The 15822-nt window shown below is 35.9% G+C and overlaps 3 long non-coding RNA genes and 1 pseudogene across 4 annotated transcripts; 3 read left to right on the top strand and 1 right to left on the bottom strand.

Annotated features, from left to right (window-relative positions):
- Window positions 1-17: 17 nt before the first annotated feature.
- On the bottom strand, window positions 18-4678 carry LOC137472118 (uncharacterized). Its single transcript, XR_010998026.1, has 2 exons — window positions 4478-4678; window positions 18-187 (listed from the first exon to the last, which is right to left on the bottom strand). It is a non-coding gene; the product is annotated as an uncharacterized lncRNA (long non-coding RNA).
- Window positions 4595-7701, top strand: LOC137472102 (uncharacterized). Of its 2 annotated transcripts, none has more exons than XR_010998020.1 (3): window positions 4595-4647; window positions 6709-6757; window positions 7620-7701. It is a non-coding gene; the product is annotated as an uncharacterized lncRNA (long non-coding RNA). The 2 variants fall into 2 exon arrangements; XR_010998018.1 differs by lacking the exon at window positions 4595-4647 and adding an exon at window positions 4668-4834.
- A 3124-nt stretch (window positions 7702-10825) lies between these two features.
- On the top strand, window positions 10826-14334 carry LOC137470187 (ATPase family AAA domain-containing protein 2-like; annotated as a pseudogene).
- Window positions 14335-14857: 523 nt separating this feature from the next.
- Window positions 14858-15599, top strand: LOC137471905 (uncharacterized). Its single transcript, XR_010997920.1, has 2 exons — window positions 14858-14972; window positions 15463-15599. It is a non-coding gene; the product is annotated as an uncharacterized lncRNA (long non-coding RNA).
- The last annotated feature ends 223 nt before the right edge of the window (window positions 15600-15822 follow it).

Consider the following 15822-nt stretch of genomic DNA (forward strand, 5'->3'; position numbering starts at 1 on the left):
GAAATGGTACTCTACTGTGGCAAAACCCCTGTTTTTATTCATATGAATGAGGTGGAAAATCACAGTAAGTCAGTTTAATTAGTAAACCAGTTTTTTCTTTCTCTTGCAGGTGTTTCTACCAGTTCTGTCTGTGATGGTGGCAGTATTTATCTTCCCAGTTTTAGCTCCTGTAGCCTTGTCTCCAAACCTGCAACATGTTTAGGCTTTCTTCTTTATGCTGAGAAGTCTTATTGTTTATCTGCCTTTTATACATTTTAAATTGCATTTTGCATTTCTTGATAAAATTACTAACTACTTAGAGCTCCTGCTAGAAATCTCTCCTGCTGATGGATCTGCAGAGGGCAGATGTAAATAGTGTTTAATCCCAGTATAACTAAGAGCCAACAGGATTTTGCTTAACTGAGAGCATAAAAGGTACAAGTTACGTGTGCATATATGTGTGAGTATGTATATATAGATCTGAATGAATGTACATGTATTACATACCTATATACTTGTATAAATATATATTTATAAAAGTATAGGCATTAGCATAGGGAGTTAATATGTATATATTTTTGTCTCTGTGTATACATACCTATACATATATGTATATGCATAGCAATTTAATAAGTGCAGAGAGTCTCACCTAAACATGTAAAATCTGAAAAATGCTCTCTCTTGCTCCTAAAGACAGTTAAAATAACAAATAAGACTAAATTACAACACAAATAATTATCAGTATTATCATATAATAAATGAGTAAATACATACTTAACAGCATCATTATATAAATATACTTTTAGTCTCCGGACTCAATCAGTGTGGATTATTATTGGTTTGTAGTTGCTCATTTATTAGAACTTCCAATTAAAAAGGCTTTAGTCTTCTCTTCATCTGCTAATTTTTTTTGTTTGAATTTATTTTTAATAAGAATCTTTAAGGAGCATCATAAAATTGACAGATCTTTTTTAATCCCCCAAAACCTGTGCATTTTATCTATTTTAGAACAACACATACAAATTCACGATGAAATCTTACACTATATTCTTCATTTTCTTTTTGGTTACTTTATTCTTTATTTTCTTTTTGGTATTATTGGGAAATAGGAGGCCCCTTCTTCGCTATTTTTATTTTGTTTATGAAAGCAAAATACATTATTTTTTCTTCTGATAAATGGTCCATATTAAGTTCATACAGTATTTAATCTTAAAAGCAAAGAACCATTGCACAAGAAACATCACATACTTAGGTGATTAATATATTAATATATGCTATTGTTTTTATAACTGCAATAGAATTACATGTGTAAAGCAGTTTTTCAAATTTGTCAATGAAAGCTCAGCAACACAACCAGTAGATGGCCCCGGCCTAACACCTTCTTTACACAGTGGTGCTCTGGTGAGCTGGATGGGTGGAAAAGTTCTTGCTAGAATACTCAATGCACTGATGTATAAAAAAATAGGGATCAGAATGATGGATAAAGACTTTATTCATAGCTGCCCAAATTATAGGGTACCCTTCCATACAGCTGGGAACCAGCTGAATGTTAAACTGAACATCTAAGGAGATTTGACTTAACACAAATGAAAAGAAGTGCATGAAGAAAGTGCCTTTTCTCACAAGTGGTGATGCACACAGAAAGAAAATTTGAAGTAAAATTTAGAACATTTAAAATGCTGTAGGGAGTAAAGTCTGTGTAAGTGAGAAGCTGAGCTGGAGATTGGATCCTGCTGAAAACAAGACAAGAATCAATCTGTAATTTCACTCAATATTGCTATTGGACAAAACATTTCTCTTGCTATTTAAATTTTAGAAATCACAGGAAACAATGAAGTTTTCCAGTAGTAATATTCTAAGAATTAAATTCTACTGAGTAATAAAAGGAAGGAAGGATTTTACTGTGACCAAAGCACCAACCAGGGATTTATAAATGCAGGTGGTGCCTGGCAGTGCCACAGATTTTCAACTAATCTTTATCAAATAATTTATTTAAACCCGTATTTTAATATGGAAATAAAAGTAAAATTTGTAGGGAACAAAAAGCATATGTGACAATAATATTGTGCTGTAGACCAGATGGTTAGAAAAAGAAAGCATCAGGGGGAAGTTGCTCAGTTGGATGTGTAATTTTTTTAATCTTGTTTAATCACCAATTCCATGAATTGTTGAGTACCTAGTGAATACATATGTCAGGGTATGTTTGGGTAATTGGAACATGTATCTATCTGTTAAAGATACAAACTTTAAGTTTAGAGATTTAGCAGTTTCAACATATGAAGGAACTAGAAAGTCCCAATAAAATATAATATGAAATAAAGTGCATTCATGTATCCATTCATGCCATGTTTTAGATGGAAACAAAGGAAGCATAGCCAGAATTATTCACTGACTTTGGATGCCTTGCACCTAGTACTTCATAGAAATTCATAACTGTAGACTGCCTGTAGTCCTCTAGAATCAAGTTCCAAGAATACTAAAAGAGGAAAGAAGGACAAGTTCTCTCAGTCATTTTGGTTTAGATGAGGAACAGGTATCCTAAATCTCAACTTCTGACTGTGGATAGTTGCAATTCTTTACACTCTAAAGTCTATGAAATGTTAAATTACAACAATGAGATCTTAAGATTCCACAACACAAGCTGGGAGGATTTAAATAGAGTATAGAAAATGAGAAAAACAGAATTAATGAGAAATTTTTAAAATTATGATTTAAATTATTCCAGTATGGTCTTGGATTTTACAGAGAAAGAGAAGTTTGAATTTCTCTGGGCAGTACTTAAATTCCTTAATCTGACATCTGTTCTGCAAGTGCTACCTTATTCACGATATCAAATTACTCTTCTACAGCAAATGAGGGATTGGTTACCTCACATTTAGCATCTTCTTCAACACAAACTGTTCACTTGTTGCCAGATCTAAGTGAGATGGGGATCTTATGAAAAAACCCCTCTCATTAAATGACCTGAAAAGGTATTCATACAGTTAAGATGAATTAACATTATAAAAGCAATCTTAGATATTTCTGGTCTCCTGAATGAGTCACCGATGTTCTCTTAAACGGCTTTTCTTTTGCATGAGTTTTTTTGAATGTGAAATCACAAAGAAGCAAATACAGAATTAAATTTTTAAAGATTTCTTATTGTTGCTGGATCATTCCAGATTTTCAAACACTAATTGTAAAGAACAGAATTCAATATTTTAACTGATGTTAATGCCTGTAGCCAAGGGCAATTCAATATTTTAATATTACAGCTTGTTTCAGTGGCACTAGTGGGTCTCAGCTGCTTTCCTACTTGAACATGCCTCAGAAAATACTATATAGAAGTGTGACTGTTTTAGTTCTCGAATACATTGGACATTAATATAAATTTTGGATTCATTTTTTACCTATGACTTAATAATTGTTTTAATTCATACTTGCATATTTTATAAGTTCAACCACACAACAAATAAAGATAAAATGTGGGGTTTTTTTTCAATACTGTACTGGCCCAGTTTGACATGTAACGTCCCTAGCTGTTTTTTTGTTTCCTATCACAGTATTTGTGTGTATGTCTGCATTACCTTTCTTTTGTCCTTTATCTCCTTAAAGACTCAACTTAAAAAAAGAAATTATTATTAGTCCTATTTTCAAAAACTACTTGTAACTATACATCATGCTAACTCCATGTGTGTTGACTGCTTTACAAAAAAAATGCAGTGGCAAAACCCAGCCACTGTACAGAAGAAATAAAAAAAATCCTTGGAAAAGTAATGGAACAGTTAATATGAAACTAAACAATAAATAATTAAAAGTGAATAGCAGAATTAATTTGTGTTTATGGAAAGTAATCTGTATGGGGTCTGTATTGGGTCTGGCTGAGATAGAGTTCATTTTCCCACAGCAGCCCTTGCAGTGCTGTGCTCTGTGTTGGTAGCTGGAAGGGTACTGATAACACACCCGTGCTTTGGCTACTGCTGAGCTGCACACACTTCAGCTTTTCTTTCTTTGCTTGGTAAATGGCCTTATTATATTTTCTGTAATACTGGTTGCTTAAAGGTTGAAGAAAATTGGGATTTAGAGGTCTGTTGGAGCTGTAGACTTTGACAAAGTTTTACACCACTATAAATCAGTCTATTTTGTTTTGCAGTCTGAGAGCAAAGTAATTTTTTTTTTCATCATGCAGAGCTACTAAAATGAGCCTTATTAGCAAGCCTTTGTGCTAGGCGTGCTATTGGCTAGGGACTTTCTTTTGATGGCAGAAGGTGATTTTATTCCTGGCAGCAAATGGTAAATGCGTGCATTGGTTGGGCTGAGACCTCCCTACATGCCACTATGTATATGGTAAATATTTATTGTGAGTGTGATAAAGTTGTGCAGAGAACCTGTGGATGCCTCACCTGTGGAAGTGTTAAGGCCAGACTGAATGGGGCTGGGAGCATCCTGGCCCAGTGGAAGGTGTCCTTATCCGTGGCAGGGGTGTTGAACTAGATGGTCGCTAAAGGTCCCTTCTTACCCAGGCCGTTCTATGATTCTGTGATTGCCAAGTGTTGGGCATCACGTGCCAGCCACAGTAAAGTCCCACCGGGGACTTGGAGGTTGGGCATGATCAAGCTTGGAACTTTGAGGGGGCACTACCAAGAAACCTGACAAACATTCCATAAATGTTCCACTGCAGTTGGTCAGGTGTTGCCTCCTGCTTGTGGCTTCTCTTAAGGTTTACAATTCACAGACTGTGCACAGGAGGATGTATTTGTCAGATGCTTTATGTGTAAATATTTTGGACACAGCCAATGGTTAAATTGGCCACCAGTGTCTTCCTTTTGGGATTGCCAGTTGTAGAGAGATCTTCACACCAGAGCATTTTTTATATGTGGGCTGGTTTCTTGTGAACTGAAATGTGACTTTGATTATATATTACCTTGCCCTCTAAATTGATAATCTTGGCGCCAGAATTGCCTTAATGTTTAATTAATTTTTCTTTCATGCTTGCAAATAGTTTTATAATGTCCCGTTGAGATAAGAAATGGCAGAAAGTTTGATATAGGCAAAGTGAAGCAGTCCTAGCATTTCTGCTTGTGTGTCTGTGACTTAATGCTCTTTGCCCAAATTGAAGCCCAAATTGACATTGTTTTCTGAAAGGTTTTCAAAGTATATCAGCAGGGAGATAGTATTTTTTCTAGCATATATATTCATGGAAATTCAGCATGAGACCTTAATTCCAGTTAAGAGAAGACTAAGGAACCTGTTGACCGAGGATGACTGTGAGCTAAAAATCACTTACTGCAATAGTGCTGAGCAACTTAAGTGCTATGAAAAACTGCCATAATTTCTTTTTATTTTCTTCATATGATCTCTAGAATTCTTTTTTTTTCCTACTAAATTAGTTTTTTTTGTACTGTGTTCAGCAAGAGGGAAAAATTACCAGAAAACAATGTATGTTGGCAAATCCTCAAACGCTTGTTTTTAAACCTCTCTATAAAAAATGGAACATTTGACCTAATTTTTAAGTAGTATTGAAAAACTTGGTGCAGTGTCAATGACTCTTGCTTTGTGCACACTATATTAGAATATTGTGCTAACTACTTGTGTTGTTTTCAGTTGGTTTTTTTTTGTACTCACCTGTCTTTGTTCTTACATGTAAACTTTGTATCTTAGTACTGCAGAGGCAGTATTGCAAAAAAAAGGGATGACACAGAAAAGACACCTAGGCAGCAAAGAAAGGGAGGCTGTGGGTATTCCTCTACAGAGAAGTAGATACCAAGATAATTTACTATTTTTCTATATGAATGGCATTTCACGTAAAGAAATTTACTTTTAATTTAGCTGAAAACAACATTTTCCAAAGCATAGTGTAATCTAAACTAATATTTTATTCATGTTCTCTAATTATAACTTAACATCTTACTATTACAGTCATGCCACAGCTATGTTCTAAGGTGGAGGAAATACCTTCTTCAGAAGACATGAAAGAGCAGTGATGTGCTGAAACATGTAATATACTATGCTTGCTGAATTGCCTTTTGATTTTTGAATGGATAAAATCCCCAGCTTTTTATAAATAGCTGTATCAGGGCTTGGGTTTCATTCAAATTTTACTAAAAAGTGAATTTACTTATACCTTCTTTATCTGTGTCTGTTCTTGTGCCAGCCTTGCCTGTGATCTCAAGTAGTGCCCTGTCCCAAGCAGAACTCATGTTGAAATTATAGACACTAGTCAATAATATTTCCTTGTCTTGGTTTTGCTCTATTAAATCAAGTTAGTCCACCGTCCTCTTATATACCAAGAACTTTGTTTTCTAAACATATCCATAGCCTGATTTCATAGTTGTGTTTTGTCAGATATGAATTCCTTTGTGGTTTGTTTCAACCAGAATTTACCATAGTACTTTATAAATCATCTCTCAAATGCCAGTGTGATTTTTTTTTTTTTTGCTAAGAATTGCTTTGTCCTGGGTTTTGCCACACTCTTGGATAATTAACCTGTGACTAATTGATACAGTCAGTTTTGTATCTTTGTATCTGGTTTATCAAGTGTTTAAGTTTCATGTCTACTAAATTCAGTTTTAGAGTAGAAATCCTTTTATTAATCCTGGGTTCCAGAGTTGTGTTCCTATTCCCTATTACTGTGTGTTAATTTAATCTTTTGCATGTATGGAGTGCCTTGAAATTGATACTATAAAGGCACCAGATATGCCCACAGGTTTTCTGCATGTTTGTGTGATTTTTCCTGTTTCTTTTAACTAGGAAAGTCTAGATATGGAAACAACTGGTGAAGAAACAACTGACAATCCAGGTAGCATTGTAAGCTACTTCTGTTCTAAATTTCCTTGACTATACTTTCGCCAAAAGCTCTTTCTCAAGCAGTTGAGGTGGACTGAACTGCTGGGTATTTTTCATCTATTAAAAATATCTATGTTGCTCTTGACATTACAAGCCATGGCCACAGATTTTAGGGCAGTACTGTTAAAGTGCTTATGGGTATTCAGACAGGAAAGTCTCAAACCCCGGTGTTTTTCCAGAACAAGTCCATGATAAAAGGCTGTGGACAGGAGGGTGTACCTGTAGTGTAGGGCATTTTGAATATATCATTATTTGCAGCAGTACTTAAAGAGTTTAATGTTGTTTGCAGTAATTTCATCATAAGTAAGTGAAGCAAAAGGAAAAAAAACTTTGCTTTGTTGAGTACTATCAAGATACATTAGAAAGTAGGTTTTAGGCACAGTTTTTCTTAGGAGCTAAATTCTTGCATGGAAGTAAGATTTTTAAAATGGAAATACATGCACACACTCAATTTTAAATTTCTTACCTTCATTCTGCCAGTACATTTTCTTAAATATCTGTATCCTATGCACATGCTATTCATTTTTACTTTTTGGGATCCTTACTGTTTTCCAGTAAAAAATATGACCTATCTAGCCTTGAAAGAATAATAATTAAAGAGACTTTATATTCTTACTCAAGTGTTTTACAGTTCTTGTTAAAAATCAGATGTGTGTTTTTTCACTTTTACTATGCATTGATTAACCCCTGTCTGCCTTGAAGCTTCTCCTGAACTTAGAGATGGGTGATACACATCCTGTTTTCTCCCTCTTTGACTATCCCGTTTTATCTTAAACTTGTTTGTGACATTGTTCTAAATTCTTTGCTTTCAACAGAACCTGGAATATGTGAGACAGATTCTTCAGTCCAATCTTCACCTGTCTCAGAGAGATTCATGCAAAGGGAACAAAAGGTTTGTGTATGGTTAAGTGATAGTTTTTCTGTCTCAATATTTCTATCCCATGACTCAATGGTTTCTAGGGGTTTTGGACTGGTGGCAAATAAGATAATTAATATTATTATTACTGTAGTAGTCTGAGAGTATAAAGAAAACAAACAGTGGCAGGCTATTCTTTTTACTAGCCATCAGATCTTATTTGAAAATGCAGTATTTATGGTCATTGATAAGGTGATGATGAGGGTTGTGGCCAAGATTGTGTAACTGAAACTAGTTTGTTCTGTAACTGAAGCCAGAATCTCCCCCTGAAAACCTTAGACTATTTAATCTTGAGAGATGAAAGTTATTTGCTTAAAACCAAAGACAATTTAGTTAGAGGGAGAGCCTGCATGGAAGTTTTAATGGATTTTTTTTTAATCGCTCAAACACTGATTCTGATGTCTCTTTGGAATCAGTTCATCTTTCTGTATGAAACTATCCTTAAACCAGAAAAATATTAAATGAAAATCTAATTTATTAATTGCAATAGTGACTACAAAGGGGTGTCAGATCATTTAAACAGAACTTGTCTAGCAAGCATGCATTCCCTTTGTTTAGTATCACTGAAAACAGACAGTTATGGAAGGAAGAGGTTTTCAAGTCAATTTTTTCAATAAGTTTAAAATGTTGATGTTTCACAGAGTGGCTACATAATGCTGAGTGAAACTCGATTTGTGTGTCTGAGAGAGAGAGACTGGACAAAAGGAGTAACTTGATTAAAAATTTTCTTTGCACACTAGTGTTACATTTTACCTTCCTAAGAAAAATTAAATATTGCTGTCACAAGGAAAATCACATAATGTACTTTGAAATCAGATTAAATTTCCAATGCTCTGAAAGCAAAAACCACTATAAGAGAAAATGTTATAAGTAGGGGAAATAGATTCTGTTATTTAACAAATATTCTAGAAATGTTAATTTAATAACAGTCTAACAAATGAGTTTTCAGCCTGACATCTTTCAGATGTGTATCTTCTGGAATGCACATTCCAAAGTCCTCAGGAAAGCCCAGGACTTGTGGGCAGCCATTATAACGTTAACACCCACTGGAATAAGTGTTTTCCTGGACTGTAACTTTTTAAAGGTAAAAGCTAAAACTATTTGAAAGATGTCAGTGTGTTTGGGAAGGGGAGGAATTCTTCCATCATACTAATCAAGGTCAGCCCATGGTCTCCACATATGGAATAATTGTTCTAAGCTTGTATTCCTATATGTGCTGTGTTGATTAGCATGGATATTCATAGGTAGTATTATTAAAATAATTCACTCAGTTTAATATCTGGAGTGACCATTTTCCTTTATCTACTCATAGCCATTAAATGTAAAACATTGGAATGAGTATTTACCTATGTAGGAAGTTCATGCTGATTTATAAGGTCTTCTGCATTCACTTGCTATCATTAGAAAACAAAATACCTTCTATCTGCATTGTAAGTTGGAAAGCACCTTTTTTTCCTCAATTCAAATCAGATCTCTTCTGGTCAGCTCTCAGAAGTGTGCCTCGACAGGAGTTGACAAGGATACCGTGAAAATTGGCGGATGTCTGGCTGGAGTGGAGCAAATGCAAATAGATGGTTCAGTAAGTATTTTTGGTTCATTGTGGCAGTGAGACATTTGCAGTATTTATGAAAGCTTCTATTAATGGGCCATCTACAACTCCCTTGGTTTAAAGTTTTCTCTCAAGAGCAATCCAGCTTCTCATGGAACATTATCAAGGCTGCAACTTTCTTTAACATATAAAATGTGTTGTGTTGACTTCATCTTTAGGTACAGTTTGATGGCGTGGGTGGTCTTTCTGACCACATTTCATCTTTAAAAGAGATGGTCATTTTTCCATTGGTTTATCCTGAAATCTTTGAAAGATTGAACCTCTAAGGTAACAGACACTGTTTAAAACTCTTAAGTTCTAATTTACCTATTTTCAGGAGAATTCAGCTGGGGCATCAATATGTTTTCCTGCTTCCAAATTCTCAGCAGTTGATTTTTTTTCAACTGTATTAAAACTTAATAAAAAAAAAAAATTGGTAGAATCCAGTATATATGTAGGCCCAAAAATTTACAGTGTGGTGAGACCATCCTCCTTTCAAAGTGTATTGCCTTTCAAAGGCTGAGTTGGGGATTTTTTCTTTATAGCTCTATATGGAAGAGAACTTGATTGGTTTGTAAGCAGGAAGTACTTTCTACTTGAAGTCAAATGTTTGTTTAGCGAAAGTCCACTTGTCTCTGCCACCAACTCTTTATTTTTTTCCCAGGTTCTCAAAGTACCACTTTTACAACTGATTGGATATACAGCTAGAAACTTGCTGTGTTTGTTTGGCTTGAGCTAAAATAAGAATCTATAATCTTTTTACAGAGCTAAGTGGCTTCTGTGTTACAAAAAAAAATCAGTGATTTAATTGTTGGCTTTATATATTCTTGGTCAACAAAACTCAGTCATGGCATATTGAACTAGGACCTAAAATTCTTTGTCTTCAGTAACTGTAAAAGTATTTAAAAATAGAAAGAAAATATTTCAGTGCTTTACTTCTTTATTAATTGAAATTCTTTTTTGAAGCAGTAGTGTATTGGCTTTTCTAGTTGATGTAAATGCAGAAATACAGACTATCTTTCCAGATTTAGAATAATTCTTCCTTTATCACCAGCAAAGGGAAGCCAATTCCAGTGACTCAAAGCTTTTTAAAAGGAGATTCAAATGTTTTACTATTAAATCTTACCTTATGTGAAAACAAGAATGAATATGGAGTGCATCATTGAAAAATGAACTGATGATTCTTAAGTTAGCCTAGTTGCAGATTCTGCATTGGAAGTTTGGTCTTGTTTGGCTCCTACCACCCCTGCTGGATGGATTGTCAGAAGTTTTCAAAGTGTCCTTTCAGGATGCTGCAAGCTTTTATCAAGGTTTTGTATTTCTGCATTATCCTCTTTACTGATTTTGTTTGCTGCCTTGGAGAACTGTGCAGGAACGTTTTTGACTTTTGTTATACTTCAGCTATTACTGCTGTCTTATCCATGAGGTGTTTTGTTTAGCAGAGCAGAGTTGTGTGTTTTAAGGATGGGGTTTGTAATAGGTGCTTTTCCATGATGCTTTTTTCTTATGTGACTTAATTGCAGAGGCTGTCCTATGGTCCACTGGGGACGGGAAAGACACTGCTTGCTCATGCACTTGCTAATGAATGCAGCCAAGGTGACATGAGAGTAACCTTTTTTATGAGAAAAGGTGCTGAGTGCCTGAGTAAATGGATAGGAGAATCTGAACGACAGCTTCATTTATTATTTGATCAGGTAAGGTTGAAATTTGGCATGTGTTCCATCTGAGTTGGAATTAAATTTCTATGGTCTACAACATGTTTTGTCAGCTCCTTTCACTGAAATGGGATTGCCACTGTTTCCTTTTTCAGTGAAGTTTTAGGAGTTTGAAATCTTGAGATGTATTGGGAAAGGTTAGTAAAGGAAATAAGAAAATCCTGCAAAGCACCACCACTACCACTCCCCTTTCCTCCAAAACAAAAAACCCAGCAACCTCCCAAAAAGTCACAAAAAATGTTTCAAGAAGTAAGAGGTGGTGGTTAAGATCAGAGGGAAAGAGATGCAGGCTGCAAGCATGGTCATTTAAACTGATAACAGAGGGTTGCTTCCAGAACCTGTAACTTGAGTAAGTCCTGTCTCTGTTCTTGTGGTTGCCAGGTAGATGTAAAAACCACTGATGTGGTTTGTTTCTTGTCTCCCGGTCTCCTTTAGTTGCCATAGGCTACTGTCTTCTGTTAACCATGCCAGTTTACTCTGTTAGCTCAATTAACAGAGTCTGAAAAATCTAGTTCGTGCTTTTCCAACCATAATGTTTTTCATGCATTTTCTCTTTCAAATAGAGCTGTTTTCCTGATGTCAATATTCCTGTGTTTTCATTGTAGGCCTACCAGATGCGACCTTCAATTATTTTCTTTGACGAGATTGATGCTCTGGCTCCTGTACGGTCCAATAAACAAGACCAAATTCATAGGTAGGACATGCTTTGTGTCTGCATAGAAGCTGCTTGATCTTTGTGAAAAAAAAGATGGCAACTTACTTAACTTCAAGTGACACATTAATTTTTCCTGAAAATTAGTAGTTTCATGCAAATAAATCTCAGAGTTTTTTAAACAGTAATTTAAAAAAAATTGCTGAGCTTGGGATCAGAAAAAGGTCTGTGTTACCTTATCTGTATTTTAATATTACTTTAAATTAATCTTTTGCTAAACAGTATCTCACTATATAAAAACTTGTCCTTTTTGAGTAATCGTTGGACAAGGTTATGTGTAACTGAAGAAAATTTGCTAAGCTGGTGAATGAAAACCATATTTTTCTGTTAGCTCTTTTGTGGGGACACTTCTGGCACTTATGGATGGCTTAGCCAGCAGAGGAGAGGTTGTGATAACAGGAGCCACCAACAGACTGGATTCTATAAATCCTGCTTTACGAAGACCTGGGCACTTTGAATGAGAATTCCACTTCAGTTTGCCAAACAAAGAGGTCAGAACTTCCTTTCAACCGTATGCTTCTGTGGCAAAGTCCATCTTCATAACAAACCCCTGTAATAAGGCAGCATTGTTCAGCAGTGCAAGTCTCCATCTGTAGAGTACACTTTGGACAAAAGCTATAGGGAGACAAAAAGGGATATTGGAGAAATTGCATTGTAGTGTACAGGGCAGACCTGGCACTGAATATATATGATTAGGGTGATTTCAACAAGTAGTTAATTATCTACTTAGTTTTGGTTTCTCTGTGACTGGTGAAGAAAATGGGATGATGATAGTAACTGAAAAATTTAAGAAAGAATGGGTATATCAATTACTTATAAACTTCCCCTCTAGCATCTTGAATGTAAAAGAAAGGATGAGAGAATGCCTTCTTGGTAGCAAAAACTTCGATCAAGGCTGATGTTAGAGTAAATTAAATATGTTGGGATCTTACTGGAAGTTATTGATAGGGACTTGGATAAAGATTTGAAGGATGCTGTACAGGTGCAGGGCTTGGGAAGCTTCTAGTTCAATGGCAATAGTTAAGCAATATAAAAATGGATATTTAGAAACAAAAAAATATTGAAGGGGGAGAGATAGCGTGCAAAACTGGAGACCTCTTTTTGTGTTTTCTCACTGGCTATCTCTGATATTTCTTATCTCTTCTTGGAAAGAGGATAAAAAGGCTTATTGGATTGAAAGCTAGTAGAAGTGCACAAATATTTTTCTCCAGTTTTCATATGCACTCAGGAACAGGACATGAGGTGCCGTTAAAAAGATCTAATACATGATTTTCTACTGTGATAGAGTTCTGGAAATCTGCCATAAGTAATCTGTGTACTAAAAGTTTCGTGAAATTTTGCTGAATTTGAGAGAATTTTCTTTGATGAAAATATCTCTATTTGCAGATAAGGATTTTACAATGATTTTTTCTTCAGAATCATTAGGTCTCACACTTGGGAAACCTCACTTTTAGGGAAGATGTAAAAAATGCCTTTTACTTTACTGCAGCCTCCAGCAAGATTTTAATGTAACAAGTTCAGAATTATTAAATTTCCTGCTTGAAGAAGCAGACAGTGTATTAATAATTGACCTTTAATATACTAAAAAGTTTAGCAGATAAGAAGAGTATTTGTATTGGTATAAGGGATTTTGTGGGTCTGTGTTGTCATTGTTCTTTTAAGAGAAAGCTTAGGGCAAACTGAAATGCAACTCTTTCCAGGCAAGAAAAGAAATTATCAGAATTCACACACGAGACTGAATCCTGAAGCCATCGGACAAGTTACTTGAAGAGCTCGCTGAAGAATGTGTTGGTGACTTTGAAAACTGTGGGTTACTACATGTGACTTGAGTGCTAGGGAGCCTGAGCTTGTAGCAGGCAGTACTTGAGCTCTTGTACATTGTGGCAGAGAGAGGCAGTGAGGAGGCATTTGGCATGGGAGAAAATTTAAGCACTGCTTTCAGTTTTCTTTTTGTCTCTCAGAACATTGAATGGGTTTATGACATCTTTCACAGGAACAAAGTTTTGAGCAGCAGGCTGCTGCCTAAGTGCAGGATATCAGGCTATGAGCCATGTAACAGAACTTTTCTGCAGTGCAGTAACTCTTTAAATTGTCTCTTAGCCTGGTAATTTTTGGCTGCACACAAAGTCTTTCAGTGTTGCTGTTTAGAAGTACTGGCCTTGAATTCTGTTTTGTCTGAGATTGACATAACATTTGATTCTTGTTTTGTTTATTAGGATACTGTGGTGCTGATATTAAAGCCAGCCTTATGTGCCAAAACAGGTCTCTGTGCTTTGCAGCATCGCTATCCTCAGCTATATGAAAGCAGACAGAGACTGCAGATAAACATGGATTCAGTTAAAATAAATGCAAATTATTTTTCCATGGCCATGCAAAAGACTGTTCCAGCTTCACAAAGAGTTGTGCCTTCCCTGGGCGAGCACTATCAGCTATTTCAAAGCCACTGTTAGAAAACACACTGGAAAGGATTTTACAAACCTTGCAGAGAGTATTTCCCCATGCCAAGCTTGCACTAAAGAAGGACCCACAGCAAGGTATAGCATCTACATCTTGTTTAAAAATCTGCCAGAGCAAAAGCTTGTGATCTATGCAATCAACATACACAAATGTACTCAGCTGTACTAGCAGCACAATTTTATACTTTGTGTGTGCACAGTGCAGGGTGGAAGCTGTGAGTGACTTGCAAAAGCAGTCGAGAACTATGCATTCTATACTGGAGGACCCTGTTTCTGACAGGAGCACATTTATCACTTGCAGAGAGGAATCTAAGTTTTAAATTATTAGCACCTCTTTTCAAATAAATGCTTAAAGCAGGAGAAATGTTTTGCAAGTGTCTGGGAGCTACATAAGTTGTTCCTAACCATCTTTATTCAAAGAAGAAAAACTCACAAGTTTTTGTCAACAGAGAGATAATACCCCATGCAAATCATGGGACATAGGACAGCTTTGTAGAGTCTTGTACATTCTCCTTTGATTTGTGGTAGAATTAACTCTTTAGGAAATAGCATTCGAATGATGAAATACAAGAGAAGTGTTTTCCAGCACCGATTTTGAAGGTGTATTACTGCAAGATAGAGATGGACTATACAAGAAAGTTAACAAGCCTCTCTTCTCTTTAAATCCTGTTTTATGAAATTATGTGATTGACAGTGATGAGGAATCATCATCCATCTCTGAAGAGAAACCGACTCGTAAAATGCCTGATCGCAAAAAGGCAGAATTCCGCACTTTCAGCAGGTACATTTGTCCATGTTGTCTCTGGACATGAGCTCATGGCTCTGTTTTTAAGATGGCTGAGTGTGTAAACTGTTTGGGTGTGAGGGCTGCTAGATGAAGGAGTTGAGAGTGTGTATGTGTGGTGTTCAGTATTTGCCAGACATAAGTGTGAGGGTTCAGCTGGTTACTTCTGTTCTGAATGCACTGCCCTGACCCATCACACTGAACTGTTGTGTGGGTATTTGGCTGGACAGTCACACTGTGGGATGTAAGAGCTGTTACTTAACTCAGCCAAAAGAGTAGCAGATCTGCTGGGCACTGGCAGGATTTCTAACAGAGGCAGTTTACCAGTTTGTGAGAAAGTAGGCTTTGTTAGTTTTCCTGTTCACGGATCAGCTAATTATTTTGTGGAACAGGGAGAGTATTTACAAAACAAAGTGCATAGGAAAAAACTTTAATGCTTTCCTATACATCACTCATTTTTAAACTTGCTTTCTACTTATTGCTGTAGAAATCCTCGTGACCAGCCAACATCTTACAGGCCACGGTTATGAAGAGCCACTAATTGAAGAGCCAGGATCTGGGCACACTTCTGATTTGGCAGCTGCAGTAATACATTCCCTGGAAAAGTTTCCAGTTTATTCACTAAATACACCAACTTTGTTTGCTAGCACGTTACCAGTTGAAACATGTGTACAGGTAGTTTTTTTTCTCATTAGTCTCATAGGATAAATGTATAAACTAGTGAAGTTAACAAAAGTCATTGTCAATATAAGTGGCCTCATTTAAATATGCTGTTTTGTTTACTTTTATCTGAAAATCCACTTTTCTGATGGAATGATACCACCCAAGAATTTTATACATAGCCATG

This window comes from Anomalospiza imberbis, chromosome 1, assembly GCF_031753505.1.
Source record: "Anomalospiza imberbis isolate Cuckoo-Finch-1a 21T00152 chromosome 1, ASM3175350v1, whole genome shotgun sequence".
Taxonomy (NCBI): Eukaryota; Metazoa; Chordata; class Aves; order Passeriformes; family Viduidae; genus Anomalospiza; species Anomalospiza imberbis.